Source organism: Plecotus auritus (assembly GCF_963455305.1).
Source record: "Plecotus auritus genome assembly, chromosome: 1".
Classification (NCBI taxonomy): Eukaryota; Metazoa; Chordata; class Mammalia; order Chiroptera; family Vespertilionidae; genus Plecotus; species Plecotus auritus.
The window spans coordinates 201,658,750-201,674,454 of record NC_137770.1 but is presented as its reverse complement, the minus strand read 5'-3'; the positions used below and the strand labels follow the sequence as shown (position 1 = coordinate 201,674,454).

General features: G+C 40.0%; 1 pseudogene across 1 annotated transcript; it reads right to left on the bottom strand.

Moving 5' to 3' along the window:
• Window positions 1–2,201: 2,201 nt before the first annotated feature.
• LOC308245674 (KATNB1-like protein 1) lies at window positions 2,202–3,106 on the bottom strand (annotated as a pseudogene). The gene has a single exon. The product of its transcript is annotated as a KATNB1-like protein 1 (transcript).
• Between the last annotated feature and the right edge of the window lie 12,599 nt (window positions 3,107–15,705).

Below are 15,705 nucleotides of genomic sequence, written 5' to 3'. Positions count from 1 at the left end.
GTGGAAAACAATTCACACAAAACCAGATTTTTAAAAAGCAAAAAATGGGAATATTTAGTAAATTTATTCAAATGAAGCTTAAATGATACAGAACTGAAAATATTAGAAATCTATATACAATAGAAAGTGAATACAAATTAGCCAACTCTATGAACATTTCCAGCTAAGTACTCATGCAAATACATACTCACCTCTTTCTTTTATATATGAACTAGAGGCCCGGTGCATGGATCCGTGCACTGGTTGGGTCCCTCAGCCTGGCCTGCACCTTCTAGCAATCAGGACCCCTTGGGGGATGTTGGACTGCCAGTTTCAGCCCAGTTCCCACAGGCCAGACCAAGGGACCCCACTGGTGCACAAATCCATGCACTGGGCCTCTAGTATGCATATAAAATCTTTGGTTAATTTCTTCCCGCCCTCCACTCTCCCTGCTTCCCTCTGAGATTCATCAATCTGTTCCATGTTTCCATGCCAGTGTGTTCAGCATCTGCCCCCTGGTGGTCAGTGCACATCATAGCTACCAGTCGAATGGCTGAAGGGTTGGATGGTTGCTTAGGCTTTTATCCTATATAATAAAAACCTAATATGCTAAGTGTCCAGTTGACCGGTTGGCTATTCAACCAGTCAAAGCATAATATGCTAATGATATGCTAAGGCCACTCAACTGCTCGCTATGAGGCGCACTGACCACCAGGGGGCAGATAGTCGACTAGTCGACCAGTTGCTATGATGTGCACTGACCACCAGGGCACAGACGCACCGACCAGTAGGTTAGCTTGCTGCTGGGGTCTGGTCGATCGGGACTGAATGAGATGGGTTGGACATGCCCTGGAGTCCTCCCATGGTCCCTCCCCAGCTGGCCAACCTCTTGCTTCCCTCGCCAGCCCTGATTGTGCACTGGTGGGCTCCCTCAACCTGGCCTGCACCCTTTCGCAATCCAGACCCCTTGGGGATGTCAGAGAGCTGGTTTTGGCCTGATCCCGCAGGCCAGGCCGAGGGACGCCACTGGTGCACAAATTCGTGCACTGGGCCTCTAGAATATATAGCTAACACATAATACATGACATGATGATTCTGACAAAAAAATTTCAGAGATATTAAAAATATTCTCAAGTTTTAAAGATGGTGTGGAATAAGTTTTAACAACATTGCAAATGAATGAAACCCCTGACTCAGTTCCATAACTTTCATGCCAGAAGCATGGTTGGTTTTACTTTTTTTAAAAACAGATCTTGGTATCATATATATTGCCTTATTAATAATTAAGGCATTTTGTTTACACGGTATCTCAGTGTGGACAAAGAACTTTTAGTATTGATTATTTGCCATGATGTTTAAACTTTCAAGGTCTTTCAACATAAGAAAATACTGCACACATTTGAGTGTTTTCTTATAAAACACAGTCTTAAAAAAAGTAATGATGATTGGTCTTTGCTTTTCCCAGTAATAAGTTTTATCTTATTTTTTCACATAGTATCCTATATAATAAAAGAGTAATATGCAAATTGACCAAACGGCAGAATGACCCATTGGCAGGGGGCAGAGCCGGGAAGCAGGCGGCACCAGGCCAGATAAGGCATGTGCCAGTGGGCAGAGGGAGGGGACGGTGATGGAGGGGGAGCAGTGGCGACCACTGGTGGCAGAGGGGCGATTGGTCGGCGGGGGTGGGGGGGACCGGCTGCTCGCCACTGGCACCGTCCCCTGATCAGCCCACCGGTCACCTCCCGCAGAGGGAGGCCAGACTGCCAGCGGGGAGCGGGCCTAAGCTGTCAGTCGGACATCCCTTGAGGGCTTCCGGACTGCGAGAGGGTGCAGGCTGGGCTGAGGGACCCTCCACTGAGTGCACAAATTTTTGTGCACCAGGCCTCTAGTAAAGTATATTCTTATGAGGGATTGCATTAAGATCCAGTAGTTCTTCAACAATGTTGTCAAGTAACCATATAAATCCCAAATGCAGCACAGGTGTACAATCTTCATAGTGCACTTTCAACTTATTTAAATTGAAGCTACTCCTTTCGGATATTTTTCCACTTCAATGTGAAATAGATTGTTAGGGTTTTGTTAGTGGTTTCATATGTGGCTTTAAAAGAAAAGGTTTTGATTTCTCCCATAGTTCACAGTTCTCCAATAAGACTTGTTTGGAAATCATATAGTCCAGGGATGTTTTGAATAACCAAATGCTCTTTAGTAGATGAAGTCTTTCAATGCAACTGTAATAAATAAGCATGTACATCCTTAGCTATATTACCAGTATATTCTGGAACCAAAGTAAGATGGTTTTCTTGTTCCCACAATCACTTAATTGTTGTTTTAAAATCTGAATATTTCCATCATTTATAATTTCCGTTTTGGGTAATAGTTCTGACCACCACCTTTTTATGACTGCTTGAAACCAGTTTAAACCAACTATTACATATTCTTCAAATTTGCTTTTAAGTACTGACTTTACAAGTGGTAACAAGTCTACACAGCAGCCAAGTGAGATGTATTGTTTTTCTCCTGTAAACTATTGCTAATCACAGCAAGGCACCACTCCAAGGTCTTCTATCCTTGCCAAGTAAGCGACAAGTTCACTTATACGTCTCTTTTTCCAGAAAGTTAAAGCTACATTCAATCTCAAATTCCTGCTGAACAAAACTTGTGCCATTGTTTCATGATCCTCAGAAACCTCAAGAAAATCCCTCTGTATTGTGATGGTGCGCTTTCTGTCTGTGAAGAACCAGAATCACAGGAGCTGAGCAAATATGTTGGACTATCATGGTGTAATTTTTCAAGCAGGTGGTCTGCGCAGGCCAGTTCATTTTCTTTATTTGCCATGTCGCAGCCCCCACTTCTAGGGGACTGTTTCTTTTTAAAGCAAGGATTTGGAAGAGGATAATGAACTTTGTTTCTGTGGTAGATCACCTTACATAGTTTATCTGGGCTTTTCACAACGTGTCCAACTGTTCTATTGATGTAAGCAGCCAAGTGTTTTGGAGATTTCTTAACCTCCTTCATGTTCCTATTAGAGAAATTAGAAATCCTTTTTCTAGGCTAATCAATGGAATGATCCTCAATATTACTATAAAAGTTCCATTTTTTAAACATTATGGGTTTCAGATGACATAATCTATTAAATACCAAAACAAAAAGTATTACGAGCATGTATATTTATTTCAGTAGCTCCACCATTCTTTTAGTTTCCCAGATTTAAAACCTTGGAGACACCATAGACTTTTATCCTCATTTTTTTTCTATAGTTAATCAGTCAGCATAGTCTAATATTTCTTCCTTGAAAATGCCTCATGGTGCCACGGCGCCTCAGTCCAGTCTTAACTTTCTATTCTTATAGTCCATATCGATTTTTAGAAACATACAAAAAGAGGATTATTGTATAATTGTTTTTTAAGTCTTTTAAAAGTACAGATTTTTTCATTTGCATATTATTTGGAATTCTTCATGGATACACCAAGTAACACTAAACATGAATACTCAAATCTTTTTCAATTATAAAAAATTAAATTATGACATAGCACATGTAATCAATACACATTTTAAAAATATCAACCTTATTCAAGTCTGCTGACAAATTTGATTTTTGGTAATTATTAGGAAAACAAGAAAGCCAGAGTTCAGAAATAAAACACTTACCTTGAACTAAATCCTGATATGTTACCTATCTTATATTGTGGTTTTTTATTACATAATCAATTCAAATATATCTTGCTTCAATACAATTTAAAAGAAGAATATAGAGATATATTCATCATCCAGCCCTCTGGTTGACTACTATGAAGACTAATAGGATACTCTTTTTTTTTTTTAATAAATCTTTATTCAGATTATTACAATTGTTTCTCCTTTTTCCCCCCATAGCTCCCCTCCACCCGGTTCCCACCCCACCTTCTGCCCTTACCTCCCCCTCATTGTCCTCATCCATAGGTGTATGATTTTTGTCCAGTCTCTTCCTGAACCTCCCATACCCCTTTCCCCCTGAGAATTATCAGTCCACTCTCTTTCTATGCCCCTGATTCTATTATATTCACCAGATTATTCTGTTCCTCAGGTTTTTAATTCACTTGATTTTTAGGTTCACTTGTTGATAGATATGTATTTGTTGTTCATAATTTTTATCTTTACTTTTTTCTTCTTCCTCTTCTTTAAGAATACCTTTCAGCATTACATATAATACTGGTTTGGTGGTGATGAACTCCTTTAGCTTTTTCTTATCTGTGAAGCTCTTTATCTGCCCTTCAATTCTGAATGATAGCTTTGCTGGGTAGAGTAATCTTGGTTGTAGGTTCTTGCTATTCATCACATTGAAAATTTCTTGCCACTCCCATCTGGCCTGCATAGTTTCTGTTGAGAAATCAGCTGACAGTCGTATGGGTGCTCCCTTATAGGTAATTAACTGTTTTTCTCTTGCTGCTTTTAATATTCTCTCTTTGTCTTTTGCTCTTGGCATTTTAATTATGATGTGTCTTGGTGTGGTCCTCTTTGGATTCCTTTTGTTTGGGGTTCTGTGCACTTCCTGGACTTATAAGTCTATTTCTTTCACCAGGTAAGGGAAGTTTTCAGTCATTATTTCTTCAAATAGGTTTTCAGTATCTTGCTCTCTCTCTTCTTCTGGCACCCCCATAATTCTGATGTTGGTACACTTGAAGTTGTCCCAGAGTCTTCTTACACTATCTTCAACTTTTTGGATTTTTTTTTTTTTTTTTTTGCTTTTTCGGTTGAGTGTTTTTTGCTTCTTTGTATTTCAATTCTTTGACTTGATTCTTGTGTTCCTCTAGTCTGTTTTTGGGTCTCTGTATAATATTTTTTATTTCAGTCAGTGTATGTTTAATTTCTAGTTGGTCCTTTTTCATATCTTTGAGGGTCTCGTTATATTTATCGGCCTTTTCTAGGATATTCTAGAAAAGTCTTATAACTGTGGTTTTGAATTCTATATCCAGTCGTTTGTTTTCCTCCATTTCTTTCGTTTGTGATCTGTTTCTTCGTCTCCCCATTTTTCACTGCTTCCCTGAGTTGGCAGAGTTGCTTTGTGTGCTAGGTTTCCTATATGGCCCAGTGGGTCGGCCTCCCCAGTTAACCTGAGATGGACACTCTTGGTGCACCCCTTTGTGAACTGTGTGTACAGCCTTGTTGTAGTTAAGTCTTGATTGTTGTTGGTATCACTGGGAGGAAATGACCTCCAGGCCAGTTGGCTGTAAGGATCAGCTGTGTCTATGCTGGGAGAAGTTCGGTGCTGGAGACAGCCTTATAGGATTAGACTTGTCAAATTGCAATAGCCTCTGTGCTCAGCTTGGATGGGGTGGAGTCTCAGGTCAGAGCAGACAGTCTTGGCTTTCCGTCAGCTTTGCCCTTGCGCGCACGCTCGCGCCTTCAGACCTCTGCCTTCCCCGACTCCCAAGTCTCCACCCGAGAGTCCAGACTCCCCCCACAAGAGCGTGGGTCCCCAGGGGCTCGCCTGGAACTGGGGTTCAGTGCAGTCAGAACTGGGGCCTGGTGCAGTCAGGAGCCTCCGACTCCCTTCCACTAGGGAAAGCCTGTGGCAACCTCCGCAGCCTTTGTGCACACTGGCACGCGCGCGCCTTCAGACCTCTGCCTTCCCCAGCTCCCGAGTCTCCACCCGAGAGTCCAGACTCCCCCCGTAAGAGCGTGGGTCCCCAGGGGCTCGCCTGGAACTGGGGTTCAGTGCAGTCAGAACTGGGGTTCAGTGCGGTCGGGGGCTTCCTTCCCCCTTCCGCCAGAGAAAGTCAGCCAGGCTCTCAGCTGCCCTTCCTCTCTGCGCGCACAAAGACCCTTTGCCATACCTCCAATTTTCTGTGAGCTTTTCTCTTTCCTTCTAGTTGTAGAATTTTCACTCAGCCAGCTTTCCTGTGGTTCTGGATGGTGTCCGTTCTGTCTTTTAGTTGTAGTTTTGAAATTGTTGTGCGAGGCAGCAGTTTAGGTGCTTACCTATGCCGCCATCTTGGTTTTTCCTAATAGGATACTCTTGACACTGTAATGACCGCCATTTCATCTAAATAGAAGTCACCTAAATTCTATTTCCTCAGAGCTGGGTGGTGAAGTATTTATTGTTAAGTATATAACTTTTGTTTTTCTCTTGGATCCTAAGTAAAAGGAGATACAATCTTGGGAGAGAGGGAGAAAGTGAACTTGTGACTAATATCTACCTTATTACTGAAACCCATCCTGATCAATCAAGAAATTAATATCTAATGTTTGAGTTTTCTAACGTACAGACATTTCTATACATAAAGCATACTAACTTATTTAATGGTCACAAATACCTTTAAAAGACGTAATAGTTTTATCCCCATATTATATATAAGGAAACCAAATAACAGACGTTAAGTAGCATGTCCACTATCCACAAAGATAATACTTACTGAAGTAAGATTCAAACTCTGGTAGTCTTGCTCCAGAGTTATGCCTTTAACTCTGATGCTCAAGTGCTTTTATAACAAATATTACTTTTATCAGAGTAACTATATTTTGATGTCTTGACATCCATTTCTTCAGTCCCAACTTCCTAAATCATTTATTAGCTCAACCAACATGCTCAACACCTGTTTTATGCCAATAAGAATTCTAAATGCTAGATTTTTCAAAAGTGATTAAATCAGGACCCACTTAATTTGGGACTTATATTTACTGAAGGAAGCAGACAGGCGGATGTATAAGAACAATGAGATGTGATAGATTTTAATAATGTATGCATGAAGTACTAAAAAGACACAAGAGTGGTCATCCTCTTTAGGAAAAGTCTAAGATGATAGAGCAGCTATATGTGAATACCCAGCATTGAAAGAGCTGGGCTTGCTTAGAGAAGCACAACTATGGTATTCATAATGGCTGGAGCATAAACATCAAAAAGCTGATGAGAAATGAGAATGTGAAGAAGGTAGGGGATAAGTCAGAACCCATATTGTATCCAATTGTCTATCTGCTATTTTTCATATTGAAAACAACATGTTTAACACAGAGCTCATTTACTTCTGGCAAAATGTGGTTCTTCTGTGGTGTTTCACATTTTAGTTAATAACACCCTAAACTACCCACTGACCAAGGCAAAAACATTTGAGGCATCTTCAAAGCTTCTTATTTTCTAACTAGAGGCTCGGTGCACAAAATTCATGCACTTAGGGGGGGCGGTCCCTCAGCCTGGCCTGCGCCCTCTCGCAGTCTGGGAGCCCTGGGGGGATGTCCGACTGACATCCTTAGCACTGCCACGGAGGCAGGAGAGGCCCCCACCACCGCCGCTGTGCTCGCCAGCCATGAGCCCAGCTTCTGGCTGAGCAGCACTCTCCCTGTGGGAGCACACTGACCACCAGGGGGCAGCTCTTGCGTTGAGTGTCTGCCCCCTGGTGATCAGCAAGCATCATAGTGACTGGTCATTCCACCATTCGGTCATTTGCATATTAGCCTTTATTATGTAGGATATTTACATCTAATGAATCTCCAAGTTCTATTGATTCTACATCCTAAATATCCACACAGTCTTCTATTCATCTTTCAATCTAGACTGCCAACTCTTTAGTTCAGTTTTTATTTTGATTTTCAACATTTTTTTGAGGCAATCCCCCATGCTTGTACTCTCTCCAGTGCACTGTATATTAAAGGAAGCAGTCATTCTAAAAAAACCCAAACAATCCAATCATGTCATTACCTTGCTTACATTTTCAATGCCTTCATATTATCACCAAATTCTTAGCACACTCAGCTCTTTATCATCCGCCCTCATCTGTCTTTCCAGTCTCTTCTGTACCATTTAATGCACACACACTGGAACCCAGCTATGCTGAACTACTTACAGTTGTTCTAATGCAGATGTAGACTAGTTTAGTGATTAAGCATGTCATCTACCTGCTCAGTCTGACTTGATTTCAAATCCTGGAAATGCTGTTGCTAATTGTGGTTTTAAGGAAGTTATTTACCTTCTCTGAGACTGCATACTCTCAGCTACAAAAGAAGAAATATAGAGAATTGTTGTGAGGAGCAAGTGAGATTTTGCACTTTGCAAAATTCCTGTCATTTATCTAGCTTTTAATAAACATTAACCATGTGTATTTCCACCCCCCTCCTCTGTACCTGCAAATGTATTTTTTCTGTCTTCTTGGAATGCCCTCTTTCTGTCCAAGGATTTGCTTGATAATTTCTTAAACATCAATATTATTTGATGTGATAAGTCCTCCAGTAACATTCCAGCTGAAATGTTGCCTCTCCCAGGAGTTCATAAAGAAGGATTTAAAAAATTTTATTAAACCCTCCTATAGTAACATAGTAGCCTCTATTATAGTAGCTATTACAGGAATGAAATTATTCGCTTATCTACTTCTGAACCTGGAGTAGGACTTTGTGCTTGATGTCCTCTGAAAATATGGTAAATGTATAGTAAATACTTGTTGAATGAGTGATATTGACCAGCTGAAGAAGATGGTTTTTTGGCTTTCCTGTTTTCACCTTACCAATTTCTGTTACCCTCTCAAGATAACTTAGACTAACAAAAATAGATATCTGTGCACATTTTCTCCTTCATTTTTTAAACATCCAGTGCGATTCTATGATATGACACTTTGCTAGGTTTCAGGGATAAAAGCAAAAACATTAAAACAAATATTTAGTTCATATTATCAATGTTTAAAACCAAAATTTGATGAGCTAATAACCCCTGTCCCTCAAATAATGCTATAATTCTTGTTTATAATAACAAGCCATTGGTTAAGAACATAGGTGTGCATATATTCTTTTGAATTAGTGTTTTGGGTTTCTTTGGATGTATTCCCAGAAGTGGAATCAATGGGTCATAAGGCAGTTCCATTTTTAATTTTTTGAGGAAACTGTACTATTTTCCACAGTGGTTACACCAATCTGCATTCTTACGAACAGTGCATGAGGGTTCTCTTTTCTCTCACCAACACTTGTTTGTTGATTTACTGATAATAGCCATTCTGGCAAGTCTGAGGTGATATGTCATTGTGGTTTTAACTTGCATTTCTTTTGCATTTATTAGAGCCTCTCTAATGCTCTGATGATTAGTGACATTGAGCATTTTTTTCATATGTCTATTGGCCCTCTTTGGAGAATTGTCTATTCCAGTCCTTTAAACACACAATATAATATACAGATGATATATTATAGAATTGTACACCTGAAACCAAATAATTTTATTAACCAATGTCACCCCAATAAATTCAATAAAAAAGAAAAAAAGGAAATATCTCAAATCATTTTCAATCAAATATTTACAAATAATATATCAATTATAGATTACACCATTTATTATATATTTTTTTCCATTTCCCTATTCCCTCAGGATTCTACTTGAGGAAATTTGTTATAGAAATAACTTAGTTTAGGCAGTCTAAAATGTTAAGGGAAAAGCATTAAATCTGGAACCAGAAGATTTCTTCTATTTTCCTTTCCAAATCATGATCTGCTGTGTGAACTTGGTCAACTTTCTGAGTGTCTCTGAGGCCCCATTCATTCACATTCATAGACTATGGATATCTGTCCTGATGACTTCCCAGAGTTATTGGGAGGCTCTAATTTGACAGTTGTAAAAAGATCTACAGAGGCTCTCAAACATCTGGGAAGTTGGCTATTCATCCAAACCACTTAGGAGAATTTCTGAAGTCCCATCCCCAGAAATCTCATTTTTATAGGTTTCCCAACTGATCCACCATTTGGAAATCACATTGTGCAAGTTTTTAAAAGTGAGAGTTATTGTAATACTACTAGAATGTGAAATCTGCCTTCCTAGATCTTTGGTCATCATAATTTCTGAGTTCAGTAACATTTTGATTGTCTTAGGACTGCTTTTAGTTAAAGACTTTATACCATTAGTCATCCTGAGTAAAAGCTCAAAAACTTTTGATAATGACAAGTTTTGGCCTTTACTTTAAAGGGAACCATTTTTTTTCTGCCAGAGGACTGATAAATAGGTTTAGTCATTTTGGATAATAAGAACATTTTATAGTCTAAATTGACAACGTAAAGCCACTCTTACATGCAATGGATTAAGCTAAATTCTTAAAAGTTATGGGTACTTCAGAAAACCTAATAAAATAATAATAAAATGTATTGAATTAAAAAATTCTCATTGTATATTTCTTTTTGGTTTTGAATATCACCTTTCTAAGAACTTTAAGGTTTTTATTTCATAAGCATTTACCATAGCATTATGGTATATTTTCCCAGAAGCAGCAGATTTAATTTTATCTGTCACATAACTGTTACTGGAATTTTCGTAAACCATAATTTTTTAAGGCAGTAGCTTAAATGTAGGAATCAGCCACTGAAATAGAAACCAAGCATGTAACTAGAATTTGCAATTCCTTTCTAATATTCATTTCAGCACAAAAGAGAGGTTAAGGGGAAAGCAAATCTGATGATATCATTCGTTGATTTATCAAGGCCATTTCACAGCATTCAGCAAAGCATTGTAGCAACATATAAAAAAGGTTAACTATATTTTGTTTAGACATTACCTTGATTGACTCTTTTTACCATTTCCTTTGTAAAAAAAAAAAAAAAAAAAAAAAAAAAAAAAAAGAAAGAAAGCAATGAATTGCGTTGACAAGTTCCAAATCTTAGCACACCCAATCATTCATGATCAGGCCTTGATTAGCTTCCATATTATTTGTCAACCGCATCTTCCTCACCTCCTGTGTTTTAACTATGTAAGTGAATTTCAGTTTTCTTTATGTAGAGTTAGCATGACATAATGGATAATCACAAAAGCTTAGGGCGCAGACACATTTGGAGTCTAACACTGTCTTTATCACTTGCTAGCTGTGTGACTGGTTAACTACTAACTTCTGTAAGACCTTGCTACTAAACTGTGGTCCCTGGGCTAGAAGCATATTCTGGAAGCTTGTTAGAAATGCAGACTTTCAGTCCCAGTCAGAACTACTGAGTCAGAATCCGCACTTAAAAAAAATTGTCCATTAGTATTTGAGAATCATTACTTTAAGCCAGTTTTTCATCTGTGAACATAAGGTAAAAAATTTTTTTTTGCTTAGGACTCTTGTCAGGATTAAATGGGGATAATAATTATAAAGGTTTTATAATTTAAAGTGCATGACATATTAGAAGCCTAAAATTAGTATTCATTAATGATTTTCATTAGGATTTTTTTTTTCAAATTTGCCCATTTAAAGAGACAGTGTCCAATTTTAAGGAAAAGAAGTTTAATAATTTCTTTGTGACTATATACTAATAAGTGAAGCCACCAGGAATTAAATCTCAATAGCAGGGTCACACATTAATATACTATACTCAAGTTGTGCAACACAGAGGGGAATAGAGAGACAGAACTTTAACACTTGTGAATTCATAATCCCACAATCACTTCTTGGTTGGTTAAATCAAAACCTCACAGAAAATCAGTCTTCTAAGGGCCTCTCTGCCATGCAATGATGGGTCAGGCCTGATTGCTCAAGCTGAAACCAATCTCATCTGGCTTTTTAGAGAACTGGGCTGTCTCCCACTGATGAGTCCTGGCTCTGTTTTGATTGCATAATTCCTGTGCACAGAGAATTCCTATCCTGCCTCAGACTCTCTCAGCGCCTCTGTGTTTCCTCAGTGGGTAACCTGGATTCATTAGTTTTGCTGCATTCCACACATGACTTTTAGGGAATGAGGAACAAGGGTTTGGGCTCATCTATCTGGCTACCTCACTCCATCATGGAAGCTCTATCCTTTCCATGTCAAGTTGGCTGTGTTGTTGAACCCAAAACATAGAGCATCTTTTAGAGTTCATGACAAGCAACTGAAAAAGCCCCTCCCATTGCTTCTGTGCACAGTTGTGCAGACTGTTACTGTACAGGGTGGCCCTGGTCCTAATGAGTCTGGTACTCTCTGTTCTCTCAGACAGCCTATGCTGCTCTCATAGAACCAAGCAAAGGACTGTTTGTGCACATCCCTCAGAATTTCCTAGCTCTGTACGTTGCTCCTGCTGTGTCTTTTATCTGAAGTACCTAATCCACTCCATCCCCATCTCCACATGTTCAAGGGGTACTTAATCTTTGAGACCTAGCACAAGTGTCATATCCCTGATGTTTCCATCTGTGATAATCTTCCCTCTTTTCTCATTCCCTTGTGTCTTACCCCTCCATAACAGGCAAAAGTGGACATTTCCTGAGTTCAGAAACAGTTTTATGTATTTATCTAAGCCCTACCCACTTTCCCCCATTCCTCCAAAGTAATAGCACGTAACTTTACCAATGGTAGAGATCCACTGAATATTATTAAGTGAATGAAACAGACTTTCAGAAAGACATGGAGATAGACTAATTTGGAGAGCAAAATAGACAGTTTTCTTTCCGGGGCAACTAGAGAACTAGGTGATTAGATTTGAACTGGGAGTTAGATTCATAAGTTCTTACAACTTGAAAAACAGTAGTTGAATCCCTTCATACTATATATGTGAAAATTGAAATAATTACATAAAAATATCCCAATGTACCTAAAATATTACATTTAGTCTATTTCACTTATTATTCTATATTCTTTTCTCTAAGTTGGTACATAATTAAAACTTTTTTCATTGAGTGCCTCTGATTTTCCCCATGTAGTTAATACAAAGGAATAACTTTTTGTTTGTAGCATTTATTTATTTTAAAGTGTTTCTGATGGATATATTTCCAGGATTGAATTTTCTAAGTCTATGAACATCTTTTATTGGCATTTATGCATATTGTCAAACTTTTTTATCAAAAGGAGTACGTTAAGTATGCTCCTTTCATATCAACCTGACAAGTACATATTCTTGCAATTTAAATGGGAAAATAGTGCTTGAATGTTGTCTTAATATTCATTTTTCTGATTATTAGCAAGTAAATTTCTTTACTGTTTCTAATTCTAATGATGTGAATTAATCTATGTCCTTTGTCTTTAGTTTTTTCTTAACACAAATATAAGCCTTTGTTATCCTTGAGGCAAAATTTTTAAAAAATCAATCTGGGGATTTTTTGCTTATCAAAAACCTATTATGTCAAAAGTAATTGAATCAGAAAATATTGGATCAAAGATATCACAACTAAGGTCATGTTCTTCCCTACCTGCTTTCCTTTATGCTTCCTTCTCACTAGTCACTTGGGTCATTTCCTCTCCTTTCTGGGGGCCAGATTCTCTTTCTCTTTACTGATGAGCCTTCCTGGACCTGTTCTCTCAAGCTGCCATATGGTCAGCAATGTTTGATCCTTCCTTCCACACCACCATATATCCATTTATTCTCATGCTGTGTAAGGCCAATGTTTTCAAAGGTAAGGCACAGGGTGAAATATGCTTGGTGGAATACATGATCATTGTAAATGGCATGTAGACAAACTATTTTAAAACATATTTTTTATTTTTCATTTTAATGTGTATTAATATGCAACTTCTATTGACTAGTATATTTAGTTACATTGATTTTATACTTATGTGAGGAATATGCTGACTGATAGATAACGATATACACTGAGTGGCCAGATTATTTATTATGATTTCTGAACGCATAATAATCTGGCCACTCAGTGTGTGTGTGTGTGTGTGTGTGTGTGTGTGTGTGTGTGTGTGTGTACTAGAGGCCTAGTGCACAAAATTCATGCACAGGGGGTGGTGTGTCCCTCAGCCCAGCCTGCACCCTCTACAATCTGCGACCCCTCGAGGGATGTCCAACTGCCCGTTTAGGCCCGATCCCACTGGGATCGGGCCTAAACGGGCAGTTGGACATCCCTCTCACAATCCAGGACTGCTGGCTCCCAATTGCTCAGCTGCCTGCCTTCCTGATTGCCCCTAATCGCTTCTGCCTGCCAGCCTGATAACACCCTAACCACTCCCCTGCCAGCCTGATTGATGCCTAACTGCTCCCCTGCCAGCCTGTTTTCCCCTAACTGCCCTCTCCTGCAGGCCCAGTCGCTCCTAACTTCCCTCCTCTGCCAGCCTGGTCATCCCTAACTGCCCTCCCCTGCAGGCTTGATCGCCCCCAACTGCCCTCCCTTGCAGGCCTGATTGCCCACAACTTCCCTCCCTTGCAGGCCTGGTCCCTCCTAACTGCCCTCCCCTGCTGGCCAACTTGTGGTGGCCATCTTGTGTCCACATGGGGGCAGCCATCTTGTGTGTTGGAGTGATGGTCAATTTGCATATTACTCTTTTATTAAATACGAGGAGATGGGTGGGGGCCAGCTGGTTTGCCCTGAAGGGTATCCCGGATCAGGGTGGGGGTTCCCTTGAGACGTGGGGCAGCCTAGGCGAGGGGCCTGTGGTGGTTTGCAGGCTGGCCACACCCCCTGGTAACCCAAGCAGAGGCCCTGGTATCTGGGATTTATTTATCTTCTATAATTGAAACTTTGTAGCCTGGAGCAGAGCCAAGCCTCCTGCTCGCTCCGTGGCCGCAGCCATTTTTGTTGGGATTTATTTATCTTCTATAATTGAAACTTTGTAGCCTTGAGCGGAGGCCAAGGCAGGCCAGGGCTGCTGAAGCTTGGCTTCCTCCATCGCTGGGGGCAACTAAAGCCTCCTGCTCTCTTCAGCTCTGTAGTTGCTGCCATTTTTGTTGGGATTTATTTATCTTCTATAATTGAAACTTTGTAGCCTTGAGTGGAGGCCTGGGCCTGCCAGGGTGTGCGGAAAGCTTGGCTTCCTCCATTGCCGGAGAAACCCAAGCCTCCTGCTCGCTCCGTGGCCGCAGCCAACTTGGTTGGGTTAATTTGCATACTCACTCCTGATTGGCTGGTGGGCGAGGCTTGTGGGTGCAGTGGAGTGATGGTTAATTTGCATATTACTCTTTCATTAGATAGGAGACATATATATTAGAGGCCCGGTGCATGAATTCATGCATGGGTGGGGTCTGGCCAGCCTGGCCAGGGGGAGGGGACATGGGTGTTTGGCTAGCCTGCCTGCTGGTCGAACTCCTGGTCGAGGGGACAATTTGCATATTAGCCTTTTATTATATAGGATATACACTGAGTGTCCAGATTATTATGCTTTCAGAGATCTTAATAACCTGGCCACTCAGTGTATAAAAGTCTATCTTTTTTTTAAGGGTGACTGTTTCTGTCACATGTAAAAGAGGTCAGGGTTAGATAAGGAAAACTGGGAAGTTGTCCAGAGCCATCAAGGACTCAGGCTCCTTTTGTCCTGCTTCTCTGCTTTTCTCAGAATGTGGTTTCAGCCCCACCATGGAGGCTGCTGTCTTGGGTGCCACATTATTTATGTTAGCAGAGAAGGAGAAGGAAAGCCATTAACTGAGCTAGGGAGCATGTTTCAGGAAGAAGACATGTTGAATTCGAGGTTGACATAGAGACAACAATTAGAAATGTCAAATAAGAGTCTGGAACTCTGAAGAAATGTCTAGACTGGAGACATAAATGTTTGGATCGCCTTATACAGGCTAGTGAAGGCCACTGGTGTGGATGAGAATGTTTAGACATTTAGTCCATAATAAGAGGCGTGAGCCTAGTTCCAACCTTAGGTAACTCATATATTAAATGGCGTTTCTCATGGGCCTGGGGGGTAGAGAAGGAGAATCAGGACAATAGTTCTCACAGTGTGTTGTTTGATAAGAGACAACAACTGACTCATAACTTCATGATTATTATCTGACAAGTTTTATGTTTTTAAAATTTATAATAGATTTTTGCAAGCTAGACATTACCTCATTGTCTCATCGAAAGCACTGCTATTATTCATAGCCTATTCAAATGAATAGATTGTAGAATGATGGTCCACAAT